The sequence below is a fragment of the Scyliorhinus canicula genome, chromosome 22, assembly GCF_902713615.1.
Source record: "Scyliorhinus canicula chromosome 22, sScyCan1.1, whole genome shotgun sequence".
Lineage (NCBI taxonomy): Eukaryota > Metazoa > Chordata > Chondrichthyes > Carcharhiniformes > Scyliorhinidae > Scyliorhinus > Scyliorhinus canicula.
Window position 1 is genome coordinate 5798667 of NC_052167.1, and position 24429 is coordinate 5823095.

General features: G+C 48.4%; 1 long non-coding RNA gene across 1 annotated transcript in view; it reads right to left on the reverse strand.

Moving 5' to 3' along the window:
- Nucleotides 1-24429, reverse strand: part of LOC119956160 — a 26885-nt gene continuing 2456 nt past the window's right edge. The window contains exons 2-3 of the long non-coding RNA XR_005458598.1: nt 11605-11937; nt 1-213 (exon numbers count right to left, since the gene is read on the reverse strand). This is a non-coding gene — a long non-coding RNA (uncharacterized LOC119956160). The remainder of the gene's footprint in view (nt 214-11604; nt 11938-24429) is intronic.

Sequence of the window (24429 nt, forward strand, 5' to 3'; positions counted from 1 at the left end):
GTTAATGCATCATGCATTTAAGTGCTGTGATTTCCAAGTTAATTGTAGACAGCCATGCAAATGTATCCTGAAATGTTTATGCTTAAATAATTTAAAAGATGCACAGTTGCTTTATCTGATTATTCAATCGAGTCTCATGGTTTGGGAATCGTGTTGATGCTTCCTGCTCCAGAATTATGGGTGGTGGGTTCTACCCAGTGAAAGGATTAGAATCTGTAAAAAAAAAATGATGTTAATGTTCTTACCCCAATTCGAAAGGTTCCACATAGGAGATTATTACAGCACATTGAAGGATATGGAAGGTTGGAAATAAACTGGAATAAGTGAGTTCTGAGGAAGAAACCAGAGGTTACAGGGTTACAGATATAGGGGCTGTTTAGCTCACTGGGCTAAATCGCTGGCTTTGAAAGCAGACCAAGGCAGGCCAGCAGCACGGTTCAATTCCCATAACAGCCTCCCCGAACAGGCACCGGAATGTGGTGACTAGGAGCTTTTCACAGTAACTTCATTGACGCCTACTCGTGACAATAAGCGATTTTCAATTTTATTTTCAATTTCTTCTGGAATTGTTGGAAACAGGCTACAGTTATTCACAAGGTTGTGTTGTGGGGCCACATCGCTCACTGGGTATGAATTATGTCGAGAGGTCTTGTTGGAGTGTTGCACAACTTTGTAGATGATGCCAATAAAGGAGATATATTTCACTCTTTAACAGCAAAGATCACCAAAAAGGGATTTTGATCAGCTGGAGAAATTAGTTTAAGTGTGACAGATGGAATTCAATGCCTCTACGGAATGTATTTGGCTAAAAGGCGACATTGTTAATGGCTTTATCTTTGTGACACATATCTCAGTGACGTACAACATGCCACTGATCACTGCTCTCAACATATCTCAGTGACGTACAACATTCCACTGATCACTGCTCTCAACATATCTCAGTGACGTACAACATTCCACTGATCACTGCTCTCAACATATCTCAGTGACGTACAACATTCCACTGATCACTGCTCTCAACATATCTCAGTGACGTACAGCATGTCACTGATCACTGCTCTCAACATATCTCAGTGACGTACAACATGCCACTGATCACTGCTCTCAACATTTCGTCAGATCCGCCCCCCCCTCTCTCCACTCTGATCCCATGCCTCTCTCACGGTAGAGTTAGCAGGTTGTGAGTGTGAGCCCCTATCAGAGAAGTGAGCAGCACGCTCGTGCAGTACTGAGGGAGTGCTACACTGTTTTTTGGATGAGATGTTAAACTAGACGTGGAAGAAGATCCAATGACTTTAATTCAGAGGGGAGCAGAGGATTTCTTCCAGTTATTCTGGCCAAAGTTTATATCCTCAACCAATATAATTAAAGGAGTGGTTGTTACGACATTGCTGTTTCTGGGAGCTTCCTGTGCACAAATTGACTACTGCATTTTATACTTCAGTACTTTTCAAAGGTACCTGGTTGGCTGTGAAGAGTTTTGGAATGACCAGAGGCCATGAAAGGCACAATATAAATGAACATTTCTCTCTTTCGTTCTTTGCCACAAGCACACTCTCTGCCTCTCTCTACAGTTGCACCAATTCACTGATCACTGTACAAAAAATGGATATTGTATGGGAGATGAAGGGTTAACAATTTCATGTAAATGCATCTAACTACCAATGGTGCTCAAGAGCAGTCACGCAGCTCAAGTGACAGCCCTTGATTCTGAGAGAAGGTGTTTCGGCGTGAAAGAGTAGTTATGTATCTTGAAGTTCAGTAGGGATAGTTTTTTTAAATTTAGAGTACCCAATTATTTTTTTCCCAATTAATGGGAAATTTAGAGTGGCCAATCCACATAATTTGCACATCTTTGGGTTGTGGGGGTGAGACGTGGGGCAGCACGGTAGCATTGTGGATAGCACAATTGCTTCACAGCTCCAGGGTACCAGGTTCGATTCCGGCTTGGGTCACTGTCTGTGCGGAGTCTGCACATCCTCCCCGTGTGTGTGTGTGTGTTTCCTCCCACAGCCCAAAGATGCGCAGGTTAGGTGGATTGGCCATGATAAATTGCCCTTAGTGTCTAAAATTGCCCTTAGTGTTGGGTGGGATTACTGGGTTATGGGGACAGGGTGGAGGTGTTGACCTTGGGTAGGGTGCTCTTTCCAAGAGCCGGTGCAGACTCGATGGGCCGAATGGCCTCCTTCCGCACTGTAAATTCTATGATAAAATTATAGCACAGTGTATTTTAGCAACCTTTATACTTAGGAATACGTTCGAATCTAGTTAAAAGTAGTGTTAATAAATCAGCTTTGTTCATTAACATAGCTTGATGTTCTTTGTTGAACGCTACACATTCAAGGCATCCTTACAAAGAAAACAGAGAACATCACAATCACCTGGTCCTCAATTTCATCCCTCGCTTCATCCGTTCTTTTTTCGTCTCATCCTCTCACACGGCAGCGACCGGCACCTTTCACAACTCTCAGATGCCAACATCTCTCCTGGCCCTCCTCCCTCTTCACTTTCGTTGATCACAGCTTTGTATTACAAGACCGTCCTATCACAAGTAGTATTGAGGGCTGGTGGGATACATTCGAAGACCAAACCCTTTGCCCCACGTCTCAACCGGAAGACGATTCACGTGCAGGGTTCCTCTCCTCGTGAATTTAGGTGCAAATTGCTTCATCGAATAAGGTGCAAAGTAATAGGTTTAACAATCCCCACAGAATGTGAACCTTGACTCAGTTAGATCCTCTCTTGTCCCTGAGTGAGAAATCTGGGTGTTCAAACCCCATATTAGGAGTTTTAATTGGGTCTTGTAAAAAATACAACTACTCATTTCGCATTCCATATTGATTTAATTTTCAGCGTGATTGGTGATAAAACAGAAACGCAAAGTTCCGCCGGCCAGGGAGGCTACACCACGAGCTTTACTGGAGAGGCAGCAGTGGAGATATCTCTCTGCTGGCTCTGAATCGTTCCAGGAACCAGGCCGGCTTGAGAATTCCCAGAAAGGCAACACCATCACTTTTAAAAATAAAAAGCATTCTGCAATTCTAAAGGAGCGAAAAGGTCAATTGCATTGCTTTGATTTTTTTTCTTAAAACAGCCGTGAAACGCAACCTCAGCAAATCAGCTCTCCTATAAAGGACATCTCACATTATCACAGTGTCTGGTACAACAGACTAAGAGACTTTTTGGTTGCTTCTTTTAGTCAGGGTGACTCAGTCTCATTTGCAGTTAATATCCAACCTGACATTGCAACAGAAAAAGCCACACTTTTCCATTTAGGTCAGAAGCACTCATTGGTGTAGATGTTCCTGGACTGTTTCCGAGATAGGGGCATAGCTTAGCTCTTTTTCCTGAGGGAAGGTCGATTAGGAAAAGGGTATCTTTGAACGTCACTGAGTGTCAATGACATGGAGTGTCCTCCAGCAGACATTGTCCACACCGACAGATGGTGCTTTAGCAAAACAAGGTCCAAACAATAACTGAGCAGAGGTTCAGCAAACAATATATTTAAAATAGCAGATGCCGGCAGAGAACTTGCGGGCAATGATCTAAATCTCAGGGTTCGAGTCATAGGCCAGGGCATGAAAGGTTTTCATCATGCTTGTATTCTCAACGTTTCCTTTGTTAATATGTTATGAACATGATCAAATCAGCAGTTATATTGAAGCATCTAAGATCCTGAATGGCATTGACAAGGTGGATGTGGATAGGATTCTTCCTCTTGTGGGTGACTCCAGGTGAGGGGGTGTGTTTTAAAATTAGGGGTCGACTTTGTAGGACAGGAATGAGGAAACATCTTTCCTCTCAGAGGGCCCGGCAACTTTGGAACTCTGCCGCAGAAGGCAGTGGGAGTGGGATCACTGAATATTGTTTCAGGCAGGGGTCGATAGATTCTTCTTGGACAAGGGAATCAAAGGTTAACAGAATAAATGGGAAATGTGGAACTCGACACAAATAAGTTGAACCAAAATCTTATTGAATGGTGGAGAAGGCCCGAGGGGCCGAATGGCCTTCTTCTGTTCCTATTTTGCATGTCCATATGCTCGTATAACGACAACCTTGAACCTAAGCATCTGACACACTCACCCAGGAGTGTCAGTCAATATCTGACATCTGATGGCTGAATATGTTCATTGAAAAGTCAACAATTTACAACTGAACATTCTTGTCAGAGCAAAGCTCGCCATTTCCCACGTCGTGTGAGAACATACAGGGCTGGTTTAGCACAGTGGGCTAAACAGCTGGCTTGTAATGCAGAACAAGGCCAGCAGCGCGGGTTCAATTCATATACCGGCCTCCCCGAACAGGCGCCGGAATGTGGCGACTAGGGGCTTTTCACAGTAACTTCATTGAAGCCTACTTGTGACAATAAGTGATTATTATTATTACAAGCTTAAAATGTCTATCTTGACCTGTCTGGCAGGCTCTGACGTTTATAAAACAGAATATACACATTCCAACGGAATCTCCCCAAATCCCTGTCCAACTCTCTTACGGTGACCGATGTTATCAATCACCTTGTCTAAGGTTCCTCATCCAATTAGTTTGCCAACTCTGGTTGAATACATTCAAAAGGTTTTATCACATGACCACCCACCTCTGCCCGATCAAACAGACTATTTTCCCTCATATCCAATACTGTTACTGCACGCTACTGACTGCCTGATGTGAATTTAGTGTCCGGGTCATATGAGTGTCCCCCAGGCGACCCCACCAGGTACCCTCTGGTCCCAGCCGGCCCATCAACGGGATGGGTGCGCCCCAACGCAACCAGTGCCATCTTGTTGGGTGAACATAGAACATACAGTTCAGAAGGAGGCCATTTGGCCCATCGAGTCTGCACCGACTCACCTAAGCCCTCACTTCCACCCTATCCCCATAACCCAATAACCCTTCCTAACATTTTTTGGTCACTAAGGGCATTTTATCACGGCCAATCCACCTAACCTGCACGTCTTTGGACTGTGGGAGGAAACCGGAGCACCCGGAGGAAACCCACGCACACACGGGGAGAACGTGCAGACGCTGCACAGGCAGTGACCCAAGGCCGGGAATCGAACCTGGGACCCTGGTGCTGTGAAACCACAGTGCTAACCACTGTGCTACCGTGCTGTGGATGGGATGAGTGTGTGTGGGGAGTGGAGTCGCTAATATGCGACTGCAGCTTGTCAGCCTCTCAAGTGCCAAACCCAAGCCCGAATCCGACACCGTTTTCCATTGCAATCGCTCATGTTCCACATGTTCCCTTTAACGCTTCCGGAATTGCTCCGGGGCTGGCACCAATTTTTCTGTTGTAAAAGTCCATTCTGTCCTGGCATCAGCACTTAGTCTCTGAAACAGAGAATCCCGCCCAAAATCCTTAAAGGGCGCAACAGTGTTGATCTCTCAGTGTCTACTCTAAGTGGTTGTTTCCCAGGCTGGAGAGTCTAGAACATGGGGGCACATCGCAGGAAATGGGCTGATCATTCATTACTGGGCTGCGGCGCGGTTTCTTCACTCAGACGGTTGTGAATCTTTAGAATGCCCGATCCCAGAGAGCTGTGGAGGCTCAGTCATCAATTATATACAAGTCGGAGATCGATAGATTGTTGGACACTATGGGAACCAAGGAATATGGGGACGGTGCAGCAAGATGGATTTCAGGCAGGTGGTCACCCAAAGATGTAACCAGTGCTGCACTCAGCTCCTGACCTCGGCACAGCCTGGGTTCAAATATGGACAAAAGAGCTGAAATCTAGAGGTGAGCTGAGAGCGACTGCCCTTGACATCAAGACCGTTAGACCGAGTGTGGTATTAAGGACCCACAGGAAAACTAGTCGCTGGTTTGGAGTCATATCTGGCACAAAGGAAGATGGCTGTGGTGGTTGGAGGTCAATCATCTCAGCTCCAGGACATCACTGCAGGAGTTCCTCAGGGTAGTGTCCTCGGCCCAACCATCTTCAGCTGCTTCATCAATGACCTCTCTTCCATCATAAGGTCAGACGTAGAGGTGTTTGCGGATGACTGCACAATGTTCAGCACCATTCGCCACTCCTCAGATAATGAAGCAGTCCATGTCCAAATGCAGCAAGACCCGGACAATATCCAGGCTTGGGATAACAAATGGCAACTTAAATTCCCGCCACACAGGTACCAGGTAATGACCATCTCCTACAAGAGAGAATCTAACCACCGCCCCTCTACATTCATCGCTGAATCCCCCACAATCAACATCTTTGGGGGTTGCCATTGATCAGAAACTGAACTGGACTCGCCACATTAATACTGTGGTTACCAGGGCAGGTCAGACGCGGAGAATCCTGCAGCGAGTAACTCACCTCTTGACTCCCCAAAGCCTGACCACCATCTACAAGGCACAAGTCAGGAGTGTGATACTTTCCATTTGTCTGCATGAGTGCAGCTCCAACAACACTCAAGAAATTTGATGCCATCCAGGACAAAGCAGCCCCGCTTGATTGGCATCCCATCCACAAGCACTCACTCCCCCCACCACCAAGGCACAACTGCAAGATGCACTGCAGTAACTCACCAAGGCTCCTTCGACAGCACCTTCCAAACCCACCAACACTGCCATCGAGAAGGACAAGGGCAGCAGATACCTGGGAACCCCACCACCTGGAGGTTCCCCTCCAAGTCAGTCACCACCTTGACTTGGAAATATATCGCTGTTCCTTCACTGTCGCTGGGGCAACATCCTGGAACTCCCTCCCTAACAGCACTGTGTTTGTACCTACACCACACAGACTGCAGTGGTTCAAGAAGGCGGTTCGCCCGCCACCAGCTTCTCAAGGGCAATTAGGGTTGGGCAATAAACGCTGGCTGAGCCAGCGACACCCGCATCCCATGAATTTTTTTTTAAATTTAGAGTACCCAATTCATTTTTTCCAATTAAGGGGCAATTTAGCGTGGCCAGTCCCCCTACTCTGCACATCTTTGGATTGTGGGGGCGAAACCCACGCAGACACGGGGAGAATGTGCAAACTCCACACGGACAGTGATCCAGAGCCGGATTCGAACCTGGGACCTCGGCGCCGTGAGGCAGCAGTGCCAACCACTGCGCCACGGTGCTGCCCTCCGCATCCCATGAATAAGGAAAAAGGATCTTACTGAATGGCAAGGGGCCGAATGGCTTAATCCTGCTCCTATTTCTTATCATCTTAGTTGCCCTCTGGGTGGCCCAGCAAGCCTTTCAGTTGCTTCACAGTGCTGCAAAAGAAAATTATAGCCTTTAAGGACTGCTCACCAATATCACAGGACAACTCGGTCCAGTTAATAAATGCTGACCTTGCCAGCAAAGAATAAATTGCAGAAGGGCAGCACGGTAGCACAGTGGTTAGCACAATTACTTCACAGCTCCAGTGTCCCAAGTTCGGACCCCGCTTGGGCCACTGTCTGTGGGGAGTCTGCACGTTCTTCCCGTGTCCGCGTGGGTTTCCTCCGGGTGCTCCGGTTTCCTCCCACTCTCCAAAGATGTGCAGGTTAGGTGGATTGGCCGTGATAAATTGCCCCTTAGTGTCCAAAATTGCCCTTAGTGTTGGTTAAGTCTGGTTACTGGGTTATGGGGATGGGGTGGTGTGGGCTTGGGTAGGGTGTTCTTTCCAAGAGCCAGTGCACACTCTGCACTGTAAATTCTACGAATAAGTGCTTTTTTAAAAAATGCTGGATTAATAAAACTCCCCTATAGAGCATTTGCCTTTTACAGCAAGAGCACAGCCAATCCATCAGAAACTAAGTAGACAGTCCTTCATCCAGTCCTGATACAGAATCAAGTAGTTCTTCCCAATGCAGCTTCCAATCTCTCCAGGAGCCTTAGAGGGAATCTTAAAAACAAAACAATTGGCTGACTGTCCATAGATTGAAGCTACAATTTTTTTTTTTAAATGTTTTTTTATTGAGTTTTCATATTTTATATATGACAAATTACAAGTTATTAGAGAGAGAGAAAAAAAAGGAAAACACAAAAATTTAACATGAATATTTACAGGTAAGCATCTTCATAACAATAATTGTGGCCGCCCCCTTTAGCCAGCATACATATTTTACATTCCCCAATATGGCCGAGGCACATGTTTATAGGCATTTAAGCTACAATGACCATCCAGTTCATCTGATAGCCCTACTGTGCTGAAGTCAGAACCATTTATTGAAATTATTTAAATTACAGGTCAGAGAATTTGCATTATGAACACTAGTTCGTCCAACATCGGGAGTAAATAACAGTTCATCAGAAGTACCTATTCATGTGTGCTCTAACTCAAAGGCTGCTTGCTAATGTGCAATTTAAATTACTTTAATACGTACTGACTGCATTACTTCCTCGCAATCGAGTTTAATTAATCACACACAAAAAAAAACCTGCAGAGATCATGTCAGAATGAGAAATGCTTCAATGTAGATGTCAACATGCATCAAGCACAGACTACAACCACGGGGAGGATGCACCTAAAGGCAGTCATTCAATAAATCCATTCTTCCTATAGAACCCACTGAGGGCTTCCAGCGTCAGTTGTGATTCAGTGTTTGGCACTCCCACCTCGGAGTCAGAAGGATTTGGGTTCATGTCCCACCCACTGCCCGTACTGTCGGAGCATTAAGCAAGATCCCGTCTGGATTCTCAGATGGATGTAAATTATCCCATGGCACTGCTTTGAATATGAGCAGGGGGCTCCCCCTTACCCCAGCATCGCACCAATATTTATCGACATCGCAAAAATAGGTGATCTGGACCTCACCTTGCTATTCATGGGAGCTTGCTGTGTACAAGTCTGCTGCTGCGTTTCCTCATAAGAAGAGCCCTTCATTCCAGGAATCAACCCTAGTGTACCTCCTCTGAACTGCCTCCAAGGGAAGTATAACTGGGCCCACAAATTGTCGGCAGTGCTCTCGGTGTGGTTTCACCAAGGTCCAGCGCAGTCACAGCAAGGCTTTCCAGCTTTTGTACCCCATCATCTTGCAATGCACAGCCTGTGGTATAACTTACGTCTTGTTAGCTTGAGTGCCAGCTGATGGCCTTGAGAGATGACTGCCCTGTAATTAATCCCGAGAAAGACATCTGGGGTGGGATTCTCCCTTTTGGGAGACTAAGTCCCCGGGCCCGCTGGAAAACAGGCGAGGAATCACTCCGGACTTTATCCTCGAATGTTCAGGGTGACTCCCCGTTCTCCAGGGGGCTAGCTGGCCTCCGACGTGCATCCCGCAGCTTTGGGTGACGGTGGGGCCCTGCTGGGCAGACCGCGCGGCTACGCTTGCGCACAGCAACCGCAAGCGGGTCTGCACACGTGCACGGCGGCCCAACCCGGCACAGGCCCCGCCGACATGGCGGAGACGCACAGCGGGCCTATGCGGAGGAAGATAGGTCGTCCCCGGATCGCAATAGCCCGCCGATCGGTGGCCCCCGTTCGCGGGCGTGCCCATCGCCGAGGCTCCCCCCCAAACCCCCCCCCTCCCCCGGGTCCGATCCGCACGCCCCCCGGCCGTAACACCCCCATTAGCCATGACTCTGAGTTCCCGCCGGGTGGAACCACATTAGAACCACGCCAGCGGGCACTCGGTGGGCACTCGGCCGGCGGGCAATCGGTGGGCACTCGGCCGGCGGGCACTCGGTGGGCACTCGGCCGGCGGGCACTCGGTGGGCACTCGGCCGGCGGGCACTCGGTGGGCACTCGGCCTGTCGAGCGCAGACAATCGCCGGGGGGGGGGGGGGCCTTTTCCAACAATCGCGTGAATGGAGGCAGTTCTCCGGCGTGGGGCCTATTTTGGGTAATTCTCCTCCCCTGCGCCGAGTGTGATTTCGGCACGGAGGGTCGGAGAATCCACTCCATGGGATTCTGCGGTTTCCCAGCTCTGTGTCTCTCAGTGGCGCGCCATTCGACGATGGCGCGATTCCATCATCCCGTTGCTTGTTCGTAGAATTTTCCATTGAAACCATCACATGCCGTCTGGAACGCGCTATCAGGGAGAATTCCGGACCTTGTCAATCTTCGATTTACTAGTCAAAAGATCGCCGCAAAATGATTCCCCCCTAACTCACCCCCACCACCCATCCCCCAACGACCCGACTATGACTACAGACCAAACCTGGTCACAGAGCCAACGGCCCAACTATTCTCCAACCCAATTATCCCCCTGGCCACCCACCACCCCGACCCATCCAGCGCCCCAACACGAATACCCCCGCACCCATCCACCCTCCTATCCTCCTCACCACCCGTCACCCCTGCCCGATCACCCCACACCCCCCACCCCACCTCTACCAATTAATCCACTCACCCAATCACCAACATTCAAACTGAACTTTTAACCTTACCATATGGCAACTAGTGCCGTGATAAAGGGCTTATCCCGTTTCCGCAACCCCCCCCCCCCCCCCCCCAAAATAACTCCACTCTGCTCCAGTGCAGCCCCCGAGGGAAGAGTCGAAACGCGCAGCAACCTCGAGCCAGGGGAATTTTCAAGCACCCAACAAGACTAAAGAGAAGATGTCGGAAAATCTCAGCAGGTCTGGCAGCATCTGTAGGGAGAGAAAAGAACTACCTGTGCCATTTGTTTTACAGAAATTGTTTTCAGGCAGCACGGTAGCACAAGTGGATAGCACTGTTGGTTCACAGCGCCAGGGTCCCAGGTTCGATTCCCCGCTGGGTCACTGTCTGCGCGGAGTCTGCACGTTCTCCCCGTGTCTGCGTGGGTTTCCTCCGGGTCCTCCGGTTTCCACCCACAGTCCAAAGACGTGCAGGTTAGATAAATTGCCCTTAGTGTCCAAAAAGGTTAGGAGGGGTTATTGGGTTACGGGGATAGGGTGGAAGTGAGGGCTTAAGTCTGTCGGTGCAAACTCGATGGGCCGAATGGCCTCCTTCTGCAATGTATGTTCTCTGTTCTATGGCCAGAGCACGTATTAACGTTTTGAGTCCAGGTTTATCCAGAATTTTCAAGCACAGCGTGAATCCAGGACAGATAATCGATACGAGGAGGGTCCGGGTCCCATTTGTTCTTTCAAAAAACAGCATCATCACAACCTCAGCAATGAGTTACAATCATGGAACAAATCAACACAGAAAGTGGTTATTCAGCCTAGCGCTTCCCTATTCCCCATTCCTATTCCCTACTCTTTCCCAATATCCTTCAATGATTTCTCCTTCAACAGTTATCCAATTCCTCTCTGGCTGTGTATCCCAAATCTGAACCACTTGAAAGATTTATCCTCCTGTCGCTAGCTAACCGGTTATTTTCCCGATCTGTAAATCCATGCCCTCTGGGTCTCGCCACTTCAGCCATTCGGAGCAGTTTCCTCCGTAACTTTATCAAAACCCTTTACACCTGAAATCTCCTCTGAACCTTCTCGGTTCTCATGGGAACAGCTCCCAGATCCTTCAGATCCTCCAAGTTAATTACAATCCCTGGAATTATTCCGGTAAACATCTTCCCTACCCTCTCCAAATCCTTCCTCGAATGTGGTGCCCAGAAATAGACACAATACTCCAGCTGAGTCTGAACTAGTATTTGTACAGGTTTGGAATCGCTTCCTGGGCCTCTGCCTCCGGAAAGCCCAGGATTCCATTCACTTTATTTACTTGTCCTGGAAGCTACAAAGCTCTGACCACAAACACCCACCTTTTATGCCCATTGGCCTTGTATTCTCGATCTTCATTCAAAATGTATCACCTCACCATTCTCTGCATCCAATTTCATCTTCCATGTGTCGCCCATTCCAGCAAGTGAGCCATGTCCTCTCGAAGAGTATTTCCCTTCCAGGTTTCATGTCATCGGCAAATTTTGAAATTGCAAGTACAGTCACCAATGTCAACCAATAACAGCCACTACTACAGCTCCTCGGCCGTGTGTTGTGATTAAAGGCGGACTTGCACCTACAGGGCCCTTTTCACAGCCTTGGGACGACCCAGGGTGCTTTATAGCAAATTAAGTAGTTTTGAGATGTGGCCAGTGCTGTAGGGTAAGAAAAGAAAGTTAATTAACTGACCAAACTTGAATTCCCACAAAGGACAAAACAAATGTATTTATTTTGACTTCAGTCAGTTGCTTGTCAGACTGTCCTTTCATCTTGCAGTTGAAATTCCTCCCAAATGAGCTGTAAGGTTCCTGAACATAGTTAGCTAATCAATCCACTTTCCATATAGTATGAAGTTCATAGTGACAAAACTGCCACTGGCAATCTCACAAAGGGAAGCCAAACAATAGTTGGCTTGGGGAATAAAATTAGTTCCCTCAATATTTTGGTTCCAAGATTAACATATTGTTGAGCAGATTGGAGGGAACAGAAGACACGTTAATGACAATCTTCACATTTCTACACAAATAATACTGGTCCTGCTGCTAAATCATAGTCATAGAGTTTACAGTGCAGAAGGAGGCCATTCGGCCCAACGAGTCTGCACCGGCCCTTGGAAAGAGCACCCCACCCTAGCCCCACACCTCCACTCTATCCCTGTAACCCCACCTAAACCTTTTTTGGGCAATAAAGACAATTTATCATGGCCAATCCGCCCAACCTGCACATCTTTGGACTGTGGGAGGAAACCGGAGCACCCGGAGGAAACCCACGCAGACACGGGGAGAACGTGCAGACTCCGCTCAGACAGTGACCCAAGCCGGGAATCAAACCTGGGACCCTGGAGCTGTGAAGCAACTGTGCTAACCATTGTGCTACCGTGCCGCCCTACTCGTGGACAATTATTGCTACAGGTTATGATTCTAGCATTTCTTCCCAAGTAACTCCTTCTTACCTGTCATTCAGTTGTATAATATTTTGGGTTTGTTTTAATTACGCAAGACATTGAGCCAAGGCCCTGAACTAGAAGCAAAATACTGAGGATGCTGGAAATCAGAAATGAAAACAGAAAATGCTGGAACGCCACTGGCGATTCGGCAGTATCTGGGGAATGGAACAGATTTAACGTTTGCGCTTGTAAGACTCTGTTTCGGAAGCCCTGGCCTGTTTACCGGCGACATTAAAGATCACAGTACGGTACGGCAGCATAGTGGTTAGCACGGTTTCTTCATAGCGCCAGGGTACCAGGTTCGACTCCAGGCTTGGGTCACTGTCTGTGCGGAGTCTGCACGTTCTCCCCGTGTCTGCGTGGGGTTCCTCCGGGCGCTCCGGTTTCCTCCCACAAGTCCCGAAAGACGGGCTTGTTAGGTAATTTGGACATTCTGAATTCTCCCGAACAGGCGACTGGGGGCTTTTCACAGTAATTTCATAGCAGTGTTAATGCAAGCCTACTTGTGACAATAAAGATTATTACTATCCAGTTGTTCCATAGTCACTTTCTGTGAGATCGGCTTCAATCTTTCCAGACTTTTTCAAGCTGCTTTCCGATTCTCAAACTCAATCTATTGGGATTATCAGTCCACCCACAATGTTGCACGCCCAGTCCCGTAGCCGTTACGTTAACTGTGCCTGTCATTTTTTTGAGGCTGTTTCTAAGAGAGGCAGCAGGACCATTGTACATCGTTAGAAGCCTTCCCGTAATCTATTGCACTTGTGCGAGAGGTTTATTAATAAAAGCACCTCAAAAAATATCAATGATAAATCTGAGCGCTGAAATTTCACCAGCAAATCTCAAAATAATGAAAGTCACCTTTGGTGACTGCTGTTACGTTGCTAAGCTACAGATTCTGTCCGCTACATCTTTTTGTCTTAGAGAAAACACTGTCACCGTGGCTCATATCACCGCTTGCTTACCAATATTCTCAGTGGATATACTGCCCCAGACAGCTATAGTTTTTAATGTAATTTAGACTTCAAACTACTGTCTGACTCAGAGGATCCGCTCCCGAGATGAAGCTCAACTTGGACAAGGACTGGAAATGCAGAGATACAATTACACCTGACAACTACACATGAGGATAATTTATTTTAAACCTATCACGAGACCCACAAAAATATAACACCACAAATAAAAAACAGGATTCGTCTAACCCTTTACAGTCTGGTAACTTTTCAAAGGAGGCAACGGGTCAGTCATTAACCAGAGGCTGACATCAGCCAACTCTGCGTTCAGCCAATAGAAACATAGAAACTGGAGCAGGAGGAGGCCATTCGGCCCTTCGAGCCTGTTCCGCCATTCATTATGTTCATGGCTGATTATCCAACTCAATAGCCTGATCCCGCCTCCTCAACTCCCCCCCCTGTCCTTTGAACCCCTTCGCCCAAATGCTATATCTAACTGCTTCTTGAAGACAGAGAGGGATCCTCCGCTTCAACGGCAGTGCATTCACGTATGCGGACTTCCCGAAGGCGGGGGGAGGGGGGGGGGGGGGGGGTGCCCACATTGGGAAACCATTTGCCGGCTGCCGGGACGGACCACCCTCTATGTTTTGTCCCCAACTACTTCCTGTGGTAACGAATTCCACAGGCTCACCATGTCTGGATGAAGACATGTCTCCTCATCTCTGTCCTAAATGGTCTACCCCGTATCCTCAGACTGTGACCACCCTCATCGGGAACAACCTTCTTGCATCTACCCTGCCTAGTCCTGTTAGAATTTTATAGGTTTCTATGGGATCCCCCCTCATTCTTCTGAACTCCAGCGAATACAATCCTAACCAACTCATTCCCTCCTCGTACGACAGTCCTGCCACCCCAGGAATCAGTCTGGTAAACCTTCGCTGCACAGCAGTAAGAACATCCTTCCTCAGATAAGGAGACCAAAACTGCACACACTATTCCAGGTGTGGCCTCACCAAGGTCCTGTATAATTGCAGCAACACATCCCTATTGCTGTACTCGAATCCTCTGGCTATGAAGGTTAGCATACCATTTGTCCTCTTATCGCCTGCTGTACCTGCATGCTTACCTTCAGCGACTGGTGTACGAGGACACCCAGGTCTCGTTGCACACTCCCCTCTCCTAATTTATGGCCATTCGGATAATAATCTGCCTTCTCGTTTTTGTTACCAAAGTGGATGACCTCACATTTCCCCGAATTATACTGCATCTGCCATGCAGTCACCCACTCACTCAACTTGTCCAAATCGCACTGAAGGATCTCTGCATCCTCCTCACAGCTCACCCTCCCACCCAACTTGGTGTCATCTGCAAATTTGGTGATATGACATTTTGTTCCTGAGCTAAATCATTAATATATATTGTGAATAGCTGGGGTTCTAGCACCGATTCCTGCGGAACCCCATAAGTAACAGCCTGCCAATCTTAAAAAGACCCATTAACTCCTACTCTTTGTTTCCTGTCTGACAATATGCGGGAAGTAGGAGGAGATCCTTTGGCCCATCAATCCTGTTCACGGCTGACCTGAACCTCTGAATTGGTGTTCGAATTTGAAAAGCCAGAGATCCGGTTCATGATTTGCTGATGACCCACCACTTCCTCCGAGTTTGCGGCAAATCTTGGAAATGAGGAATGTGGCAGGTTGCACAGTTGGTTAATACCTAGCAATTCAGTTGCATTGGAGGTAAGTTTATTACCAGAGTGACCAGATTTTCACACAGAAGGCTATCGGTATATGTCACTGACCTGTAACTGAAGATAATAACATCAACAATAAACATTCGGAAAGGGAGAATATTCAATTGAAAGGCAGAGAGCAGGATGGGGCGGTGGTGGCAATGTGGTATTGTCACTGGACTCGTAATGCCGAGACCCAGGTCTGGGGACCTGGGTTCGAATCCCACCACAGGAGATGTGGCCACTGGCCCCCAGCAGAAGTGGTGTACAGTGGGAGCGCGTTGCCTTGGGGGTCTTCCGCATCAATGGCAGATCCATGAATGGCACCAGGTCAAACATGTTCCAGTCGATTACCACATACCATCCCCTCCTCATCTGATGAATCAGTAGCGCTCCATGTTGAACGCCACTGAGAGGGTGCTGAGTGGAAATGAGACCCATGCAGACACGGGGAGAATGTGCAAACTCCACACAGACAGTGACCCAGGGCCTGGGACCTCGGCGCCGTGAGGCAGCAGTGCTAACCACTGAGCCAATGTTCTACCCCCCCCCCCCCCCCCAATATCTTAGGCTTAAATGTTTAGTTGGCAGTAATTGTAGAACATAGAACATACAGTGCAGAAGGAGGCCATTTGGCCCATCGGGCCTGCACCGAACCACTTCCACTCTATCCCCGTAACCCAATAGCCCCTCCTCACCTTGATATTCAATGCCTTTACCATCACTGAATCCCCCACAATCAACATCCTGGAGGTTACCATTGACCAGATTTTGAACAAACCACATAAAAACTGTGGCTACAAGAATAGGCAGGGATTCCATGGCGTGTAACTCAACCTCTGACTCCCCAAAGCCTGTCCACCATTGACAAGGCACAAGCCAGGAGTGGGATGGAATACACTCCACTTGCCTGGATGAGTGCAGCTCCTACAACACTCAAGGAGTTCGACACCATCCAGGACAAAGCAGCTGGTTTTATTGGCACCCCATCCACAAGCATTCACTCCCTCCACCACCGACAAACAGTGTCAGCCCTGTGTACCATCTACTGTGGTAGGCTATATTAGGCTATATTGGTACCTAGGTGGGATGTACCTTATACTGTAGCATGAGGTAGAACCTGCCTGCTGGTTCCGCCCAGCAGGTGGAGCATAAGAGTCTGTGTTTCACCCACAGCAGTCATTCTGTACCGGAGCTGCTGGGGTAACTACTTGTTCATTAAAGCCTTCAATTGGACTACAACCTCGCTTCAGTAGTGATTGATCGTGCATTATCTACAAGGTGCTCTGGAGGAACTCACCAAGGCTCCTTCGACAGCACCTTCCAAACCCATGACCACTACCATCTGGAGCAGCAGATCCATGGGAACATCACCATTTGGAGATTCCCCTGCAGGTCACACACCGCCCAGAATGAGAATATATTGTGGCTCCTTCATTCTCACTGGGGCAATATCCTGGAACACCGCCCCCCCCCCCCCCCCCCGCTCCTTCCCCCAACCCCCAACAGCACGATGGGTTTACCTACACCATACAGACGGCAGTGATTCGAGAAGGCAGCTCACCATCGTCGCGTTCTCAACTAGGGGGCAACTAGGGGTGGGCAGTAAATGCTGGCCTAGCCAGCGAAGCCCACATCCTGTCACTGAATGAGAAGAAGAAACCGTACCGCCTCCATTGGCCTCCCTTTCGGAACATGCCTCATAAATCAGGTCAAGCAGAAAGCAGCACGTAGTACAGAATTACAGCCGTCTCTGCTTCAGTTCCCTTTCCATCACAGTCACAAACATTGTAACCTCTCCTTTCACTGTCTTTCCCTCTCTCTCGCTCTCCCCTTCTCTCTCTCTCTCTCTCTCTCTCACGCTCTCTCTCTCTCGCTCGCTCTGAGGAAGGGCAGCAGGGAGCCTGCGACTGGCACTCAGCCATTCTCGTTTCCCTCCCACTGCACATTAACGTTGGCACGGGGGCAACAGGACATTTATTCGAGTCCGCCAAAGTCAAAACAGAAAAATCAGTTCAATAACACAGGAACGGCCGTGTCAGCCAGCAACAATTCTTTGAATGGAAAGGAAACCAGGCCATGGAAAATCCATTAAAGTATGTTTAAGAACTTATTGCTGGACTTCAGGGTTTTTTTTCAAAGAAATTGACAAAGGAGGATTGACAACTAAATCTAAATCATTGGTTAAAAATATTAATGATACAAAAACTGATTTTTCTGGTTTAAATGGCCTGTCTGCACCAATGTAGGCCTCTCCTGCCATCTGCTGGTCAACATAAGTATAACAGAGACATGCAGTGCTATATTCAACACAGAAAGAAGCCCTTCGGCCCCTCCTGTCTGCCCTGGCCATCAAATGACTATCTGTTCTCATCCCATTTTCCAGTACTTGAAATGCTACAGTGTTTCAAATGCTCATCGAAATGCTTCTTAAATGTTGTGAGGGTTCCCGCCACCACCACCCTTTCATAGAACATTACAGCGCAGTACAGACCCTTCGGCCCTCGATGTTGCGCCGTCCTGTGAAACCCCTCTAAAGTCCCTCTACACTATTCCCTTACCGTCCATATGCCTATCCAATGACCATTTGAATGCGTTTAGTGTTGGCGAGTCCACTACTGTTGCAGGCAGGGCATTCCACGCCTTTACTACTCTCTGAGTAAAGAACCTACCTCTGACATCTGTCCTATATCTATCTCCCCTCAATTTAAAGCTATGTCTCCTCCTGCTGGACATCACCATCTGAGGAAAAAGGCTCTCAATGTCCACCCTATCTAATCCTCTGATCATCTTGCATGCCTCAATTAAGTCACCTCTTAACCTTCTTCTCTCTGACGAAAACAGCCTCAAGTCCTTCAGCCTTTCCTCATAAGATCTTCCCTCCATACCAGGCAACACCCTTGTAAATCTCCTCTGTACCCTTTCCAATGCTTCCACATCCTTCCTATAATGTGGCGACCAGAACTGCACGCAATACTCCAAATGCGGCCGCACCAGAGTTTTGTACAACTGCAACATGACCTCATGGCTCCGAAACTCAATCCCTCTACCAATAAAAGCTAACACACCATACACCTTCTTAACAACCCTCTCAACCTGGGTGGCAACTTTTAGGGATCTATGGACATGGACACCGAGATCTCTCTGCTCGTCCACACTACCAAGAATCTTACCATTAGCCCAGTACTCTGTCTTCCTGTTATTCCTTCCAAAATGAATCACCTCACACTTTTCTGAATTAAACTCCATTTGCCACCTGTCAGCCCAGCGCTGCAGCTTATCTATGTCCCTCTGTAACGTGCAACATCCTTCCGCACTGTCCACAAATCAACCGACTTTAGTGTCATCTGCAAATTTACTCACCCATCCTTCTAAGCCCTCCTCCAGGTCATTTATAAAAATGACAAACAGCAGCGGCCCCAAAACAGATCCTTGTGGTACACCACTAGTAACTGGACACCAGTCAGAACATTTCCCATCAACCACCACCCTTTGTCTTCTTCCAGCTAGCCAATTTCTGATCCAAACTGCTAAATCACCCTGAATCCCATGCCTTTGCATTTTCTGCAATAGCGTACCGTGGGGAGCCTTATCAAATGCTTTACTGAAATCCATATACACCACATCAACTGCTTTACCCTCATCCACCTGTTTGGTCACCTTCTCGAAGAACTCAATGAGGTTTGTGAGCCACGACCTACCCTTCACAAAACCATGTTGACTATCTCTAATCAAATTATTCCTTTCCAGATGATTATACATCCTATCTCTTATAAACCTTTCCAAGACTTTTCCCACAACAGAAGTAAGGTTCACTGGTCTATAGTTACCGGGGTTATCTCTACTCCCCTTGGTGAACAAGGGGACAACATTTGCTATCCTCCAGTCTTCTGGCACTATTCCTGTAGACAAAGATGACTTAAAGATCAAAGCCAAAGGCTCAGCAATCTCCTCCCTAGCTTCCCAGAGAATCCTAGGATAAATCCCATCCAGCCCAGGGGACGTCTATTTTCACTTTCCAGAATTGCTAACCCCTCCTCCTTATGAACCTCAAGCCCTTCTTGTCTAGTAAAAGTCAATGTCAGGAGTGGGAGTTCCAGATTCCCACCTCCCTCTGGGTGAAAAGGTCACATCCCCTCGAACCCCCTACCTTCAATCTATGCCGCCTGGTTACCGACCCCTCAACTAAGGGGAAAGGTTTCTTCCTTTCTACCTTAGCAATGTCCCTCATAATTTTCTACACCTCGATGAGCTACTCCTTGGCCGTCTCTACTCCAAGGAGATCAACCCCAGTCGATCCAGCCACTATTCATAGTTGAAACTATGTTGGGCAGCAGGGTAGCATGGTGGTTAGCATAAATGCTTCACAGCTCCAGGGTCCCAGGTTCAGTTCCCGGCTTGGGTCACTGTCTGTGCGGAGTCTGCACTTCCTCCCCCTGTGTGCGTGGGTTTCCTCCGGGTGCTCCGGTTTCCTCCCACAGTCCAAAGATGTGCGGGTTAGGTGGATTGGCCATGATAAATTGCCCGTAGTGTCCTAAAAAATAATAAAGTTAATGGGGTTGTTGGGTTACTGGTATCGGGTGGATACGCGGCCTTGAGTAGGGTGATCATTGCTCGGCACAACATTGAGGGCCGAAGGGCCTGTTCTGTGCTGTACTGTTCTAGAAAATTCTAGAAACGCTCCAGCCCTGGCCACATCCTGGTGAATCTCCTCTGCACCCCCTCCAGTGCAATCACATCCTTCCTATAGTACGGTGACCAGAACTGCACATAGTACTCCAGCTGGGGGCTAACCAGCGTTTTATACAGTTCCAGCATAACCTCCCTGCTCTTATATTCTATTCCTCGGTTAATAAAGGCAAGTATCCCATATTCCTTCATCACCACCTTATCTATCGGCCCAGCTGCCTTCAGGGATCTATGGACATGCAGCACACGATCCCTCTGGTTCCCTGTACTTCCTAGGGTTCTACCATTCACTGTATATTCCCTTGCCACGTTAGTCCTCCCAAAATACATCACTTCACACTTTTCACGGTTAAATTCCATTTGCCACTCTGCCCATCGACCAGCCCGTCTATCTCACCCTGTAATCTAAGTCTTTCCTCCTCACTATTTACCACACCACCAATTTTTATGTCATCTCCAAACATACTGCCCTCCCACATTCCCGTACAGATCATTCCCACCTTCCTGTACAGGTCATTAAGGTACAATACAAACTGCAAGGGACCTTGCACCGATCCCTGTGCCACACCACTGGACACAGGCAGTCACAAAAACGACTTTCAACCATCACTTCTGCCAGTCAGAGCAAAACATTGGAGGGGGATCCGAAGGGGAGGCAGAGAGCACAGAGTCTCACTCTATGCAGATGATCTGCTCCTCTACATCTCGGACCCACAAAGCAGCATGGATGGAATCATCGCGCTCCTGAAAGAGTTTGGAGCATTCTCGGGCTACAAACTCAACATGAGCAAAAGCGAGATCTTCCCAGTACACGAGCAAGGGGGGGGGGGGGGGGGGGGGGGGGGGGAGGGGGGGGCAGCACTAAAGGGGCTGCCGTTCAAACAAGCCCGACATAAATTCCACTACCTGGGGATCCAAATAGCCCATGACTGGAAAGGGATCCACAAATGGAACCTCACCAGTCTGGCGGAGGAAGTAAAAAAGGACCTGCAAAGATGGAACACACTCCCACTCTCCCTCGCGGGGAGAGTCCAGACGATCAAAATGAACGTATTGCCCAGGTTCCTCTTCCTGTTTAGATCCATTTCGATCTACATCCCCAAGGCCTTCTTCAAAGCGCTGGACAAACTTATCATGGCGTTCGTATGGGGGGGGTAAAAATGCTAGGATCCCAAAGAAGGTCCTACAAAAAACAAAATCCAGGGGGGGGCTAGCCCTCCCGAATCTACAATTCTACCACTGGGCGGCAACAGCCGAGCGAGTAAGGGGATGGATCCAGGAGCCAGAAGCCGAGTGGGTGCGTGCGGAGGAGGCCTCCTGCATGGGGACCTCCCTCCGGGCCCTCGCCACGGCAGCACTCCCATCCCCACCCAAAAAACACTCCAGCAGCCCAGTGGTGACAGCCACCCTCCAATCCTGGAACCAACTGCGGCAGCAACTTGGCCTGACCAAAATGTCGGACAAGGCTCCCATCTGCAACGACCATAGGTTCACACCAGCACTGAACGACGCCACCTTCAAAAGGTGGAGGCAGGACGGGGGGACACTGACAGTCAGGGACCTATACACGGACGACAGGATCGACAGGGCATGCCTGGAAAAACACCAGCCATACCGAAAAATGAGGTGTCAGCCTGGTGAAGCTACAACACAGGAGTACTTGTGTGTCAAGCAGCATATGCAGCAAGTAATAGACAGAGCTAAACGATTCCACAACAAACGCATCAGATCTAAGCTCTACAGTCCTGCCACATCCAGCCGTGAATAGTGGTGGACAATTAAACAACTCACGGGAGGAGGAAGCTCCACAAATATCCCCATCCTCAATGATGGAGGAGCCCAGCACATCTGTGCAAATGACAAGACTGAAGCATTCGCAACAATCTTCAGCCAGAAGTGCCGAGTGGACGGTCCATCTCGATCTCCTCCGGAGGTCCCCAGCATCACAGATGTCAGTCTTCAGCCAATACGATTCACACCACGTGATATCAAGAAATGGCTGAAGTCACGGGATAATGCAAAGGCTATGGACACTGACAATATCCCAGCAATAATACTGAAGACTTGTGCTCCAGAGCTTGTCGCACACCTAGCCAAGCTGTTCCAGTACAGCTACAACAATGGCATGTATCGGCAATGTGAACATTGCCCAGATGCATCCTGTACACAAGAAACAGGCGAAATCTAACCCAGCCAATTACTGGCCTATCAGTCCGCTCTCCATCATCAGCAAAGTGATGGAAGGAGTCATCAACAGTGCTATCAAGCAGCACTTGCTTGGTATGGCAACTGCTTGGTCCAAGATCGCAAGAAACTGCAGAGTGTGGTGAACTCAGCCCAACGTATCACACAAGCTTGCCACCCTCACATTGATTCTGTATATACCTCCCGCTGCCTCAGGAAGGCAGACAGCATTATCAGAGACCCCTCCCACCCAGGCATTGCCTTCTTCCAGACCCTTCCATCGGGCAGAAAGTACAGAAGTCTGAAGACCCGCACATCCAGATATAGATACAGCTACTAGACTCCTCAACGACTCTCCTTTGGACTGATCTGTTCCCTGTAGGAACACTATTCACGGCGCCCTATGCTGCTCTTGCTCATGTATTTGCTTTGTTTGGCCCCTTGTTCCGCACTGTAACCAATCACTGTTTGTCGATGTACTATTTGTCAATGTTCTCTGTTGATTATCCTTTTTTCTACTATGTGTATGTTCCCTTGACCGCAGAAAAAATACTTTTCACTGTACTTCGGTACATGTGACAATAAATCAAATCAAATCAACATCAAATCAAATCAAACTTACTCAGCAATAACCTGCTCACTGATGCTCAGTTTGGGTTCCGCCAGGGTAACTCAGCTCCTGACCTCATTACAGCCTTGGTTCAAACATGGACAAAAGAGCTGAATGCCAGAGATGAAGTGAGCATGACTGCTCCTGACATCAAGGCAGCATTTGACCAAATGTGGTATCAAGGAGCCCCAGCAAATCTGGAGTCAATGGGAATTAATGGGAATCAGGGAAAACTCTCCGCTGGTTGGAGTCACATCAGGCACAAAGGAAGATAATTATGGTGTTTGGCGGTCAATCATAGCTCCAGGTCATCACTGCAGGGGTTCCTTAGGGTAGTGTCCTAGGCCCAACCATCTTCAGCTGCTTCATCAATAACCTTCCTTCCATTGTAAGGTCAGAAGTGGGGATGTTCGCTGATGATTGTACAACATTCAGCACCATTCACAACTCTTCAGACACTGAAGCAGTTCATGCCCAAATGCAACAAGACCTGGACAATATCAAGGCTTGGGCTGACAAATGACAAGTAATATTTGCAACACACAAGTGACCATCTCCTATAAGAGACAGTTTAACAATCGTCCCTTGACATTCAATGGCAATCCCCCCCCCCCCCCCCCATCAACATCCTGGCCCGGCATATCCCCCACTCATCCATTACCACCAAGCGCGGGTATAAATCCCGGTTCAATGAAGAGTGCAGGAGAGCATGCCAGGAGCAACAGTGTTAAAATCAGGACTCACCTCGCTGACCCCAATCACACACAAAGTTTCACAGGGCAGGTCAAAGGCTAGGAATCCTGCAGGTGGGGGGGGGGGGGGGGGGGGTAACTCATCTCCCGACTCCCCAAAGCCTGTCCACCATCTACAAGGTACAAATCAGGAATGTGATGGAATACTCTCCACTTGCCTGAATAGTGAAGCTCCAACAACACTCAAGAAGCTCGACACCATCCAGGATAAAGCAGCCTGCTTGATTGGCACCCCATCCACATTCAAACCCTCCATCACTGATGAACAGTGCCTGCAGTGTGCACCATCTACAAGAGGCTCTGCAGGAACTCACCAAGGCTCCTTCCAAACTCACAAACACTACCATTTAAAAGGAAATGGGCAGCAGATACCTTCCAAGCCATGGTATGCAACCTCCATGAGTATCGATCCCATGTCTACCCCATCAAACCCCTGAAGAATTTTATGTTTCAATGAGATTGAGTTCTCACTGCTGCCACTGTGTGTCGGTGGTGGATGGAATGAATGCTTAATATGGTGGATGGGGTGCTTATCAAACATGCTGGGCAGTCGGTGGTGGAGGGAATTAATGCTTAATATGGTGGATGGGGTGCTTATCAAACATGCTGGGCAGCACGGTGGCACAAGTGGATAGCACTGTGACTTCGCCAGGGTCCCAGGTTCGATTCCCCACTGGGTCACTGTCTGTGCGGAGTCTGCGCATTCTCCCCGTGTCTGCGTGGGTTTCCTCTGGGCGCTCCGGTATCCTCCTACGGTCCAAAGATGTGCCGGTTAGGTG